The 2,885-nt window shown below is 40.3% G+C and overlaps 2 non-coding genes across 2 annotated transcripts; both read left to right on the top strand.

Moving 5' to 3' along the window:
• Nucleotides 1–1,089: 1,089 nt before the first annotated feature.
• On the top strand, nt 1,090–1,208 carry LOC149420253 (5S ribosomal RNA). Its single transcript, XR_016302748.1, has one exon. It is a non-coding gene; the product is annotated as a 5S ribosomal RNA (ribosomal RNA).
• Nucleotides 1,209–1,530: 322 nt separating this feature from the next.
• Nucleotides 1,531–1,649, top strand: LOC149420252 (5S ribosomal RNA). The gene has a single exon (XR_016302746.1). It is a non-coding gene; the product is annotated as a 5S ribosomal RNA (ribosomal RNA).
• Nucleotides 1,650–2,885: the final 1,236 nt, after the last annotated feature.

The following is a 2,885-nucleotide window of genomic DNA, read 5'->3' as shown; positions in this document are numbered from 1 at the left end:
TCGTGACCGGAGGGGACCCAGCAGCAGCGTTTGGGGCGCATTGGATGCCCTCTCCAGCCGGACTCTCCCAGCCTATCGCCTAGCACCGCAGTGGGTGGGCTGGAACCAAACGCTCATCACTCCTGGACAGCCTGAACCCCATATTCCTACCCACCCCTCATACCTTTCCATTCCAGACCTTCCTTTCACTTCATACCCTTAAAAAAAAAAATAAAAAATAAAAAAAAAATAAAAAAAAAAGTGGGTGTGTCAAGCCTACGCAAGACAGAAGTGAAACTTCTAGTATTCCTCTCTCTCTATTTTCATTTCATCATCTCTATTTTCTCTCTTAGGTTAGTTTGAAAATTAGAGGTTAAATAATTCAACGACGAAGCATGGATTTGCTTTTTCTAATATTTTCTTATAGATGAATGACGTTCGATTAATGTATAGTTCCAAAAATTTTCAATTTATTCACAAGTATACAATATTACATAAATAACAATATTACAATTAAAAATTACAAAGAAATTACAATGACAATTTACCAATCATGTGCCATTTTCATTGTCAATTTCATGAATATCATTTCCTAATGTCGTGATAATTGGGTTATGGTAACTAAAGTGCGAGATATATACATGAGCACTTAAATCCTTAATGAATCGTGCAAAAACTGCATCGATTGTTGTCCCGTGTCGGGAGAGAACGTTCGTGAGCGGCTCCCCCACCTCAACAAGCGCATATGGTGAGAGAGGGACAGTGAACGGTGAGCGGTGGTGGGGGTACCCGCATTTTCGTGTCGATCCTGACTCGGTTTTACTCCGTCCCCGAAAATCCATTACGCGCCTAAAGAAGTTTCACTTCAAAAATTAAAAGTTATAAAAAAAGAAAAAAAAAATTAGTTAAAGCGGGGATCGAACCTCGGTTCTTCACGACCACAGTCGTGCGCTCTGCCTGTAGACAGCGAAGATGAGTTAGGAGAGTGAGTTAAACTAGGTATATAATATTTACACCTTGCTAATGTTTTCAGTATTATTAGGGCTTTTTTATACTAATTTTCATATATTTATTGGCAGGTAGAGTAGAAATTAATATTGTTTAGCGTTTGCCAACGACCATACCATGTTGAACACACCGGTTCTCGTCCGATCACCGAAGTTAAGCAACATTGGGCGCGGTCAGTACTTGGATGGGTGACCGCTTGGGAACACCGCGTGCCGTTGGCCTATTTTTTATTTTAATTTCATGTTTTTTTTATTTTTTTATCATTACTATAATTAATAATATCATAAAATTCTTTAACTTTTCAAGTATGCTACAGGCCTAAAATATTACTTAGTGGATTGATATTATGGTCAACCATTGAAAAAAAAAATTCCTACAAACTTATTAATGTAATTACGATCTTTTTCAAGCGCGTATGTAATGATTATTTTTATCAACCTCGCACACACCTTGCTAATTTTTTCAATATTATTAGGGCTTTTTTATACTAATTTTCATATATTTATTGGCAGGTAGAATAGAAATTAATATTGTTTAACTTTTGCCAACGACCATACCATTTTGAACACACCGGTTCTCGTCCGATCACCGAAGTTAAGCAACATTGGGCGCGGTCAGTACTTGGATGGGTGACCGCTTGGGAACACCGCGTGCCGTTGGCCCATTTTTTATTTTAATTTTATGTTTTTTTTCATTTTTTTATCGTTAACATCATAAAAAATTTTATATCATTCTTTAACTTTTCAATTATGCTACAGGCCTAAAATATTACTTAGTGGATTGATATTATGGTCAACCATTAAAAAAAAAAAATTCCTTAAAAACAAAAAAATAATATTCCATGGCCGAGAATCGAACTCGGATCAACTGCTTCGAAAGCAACTATGCTGACCATTACACCACCAACGCCAGTTGTCGAGATGAGCTAAGAAGCATTTATATTTTACTTCAAAACTTTTACTACATCAAATGAACTTTAATCGGTCCCGCATTTTCGTTTCGGTCATGAGTTGGTTTTACTCCTCGAAATTGCATGACGCGCGTAAAGAAGTTTCACTTCAAAAAAATAAAATAAAATCATGAATATACATAAAAACAAACTAAACATCTTTACAGCGGCGAGTAGCAGGCGTCCCCGGTGCGGGCCAAAACTGTTGGTAAATTTTGCCAACATTCGCGGCCTGCACACAAATTTAAATTCCGTCCATCACCATCTTTTGTCCCAACGTCCCAACCTTCTTTTCCTATCCGAAACTCAGATAGCCGAGCCGCCAGACTCCTCCTATCTGGACTGTCCGGGCTTTACCCTCGCAAGCAAATTCCGACTGAAAGGAGGAGTCTGCCTCTATAGTCGAGCTGACGTCAACTGTGTGCGACTATTGAGTCTGGAAAACTCCAGATTCGACGTAATGTGGGTGCGCGTCAATCTTGCCAGTACGGCAAGATTCTACGCATGTCTATACCGCTCACCGAACCATAGCGAATCAGACACTTCCAAGCTCTTCAAACATCTGAGCGATACTATTGATGATCTCTTGCCCCGCTACCCTTCGGCCGAGTTTGTTGTTCTGGGGGACTTCAACGTTCATAACGAACCATGGTTGAAGTTCTCAGGCCCAACGGACTCGGCTGGCCGACAGGCGGAATCCTTTGCCATTTGCTACGGATTAGAGCAATTGGTTCAGGAGCTTACAAGGGTTCCTGATGTCCAGACTCACCGCTCCAATCTGTTAGACCTATTCTTAACTACTGTGCCACACGGTTATAAGATTGACGTCACAGCGCCTCTGGGATCATCTGACCACTGCCTAGTGACGACATCAATCCCCGTTAGCCTCAGACCAACCAATGAGAGGCTGAGGAGAAAAAGGTGGCACTATAGGTCAGCAGATTGGTTC

The sequence above is a fragment of the Hesperophylax consimilis genome, chromosome 10 (assembly GCF_061612785.1).
Source record: "Hesperophylax consimilis isolate HC1 chromosome 10, BYU_Hcon_1.0, whole genome shotgun sequence".
In the NCBI taxonomy this organism is placed as follows: domain Eukaryota; kingdom Metazoa; phylum Arthropoda; class Insecta; order Trichoptera; family Limnephilidae; genus Hesperophylax; species Hesperophylax consimilis.
This window is presented reverse-complemented; position numbering and strand designations above follow the sequence as displayed.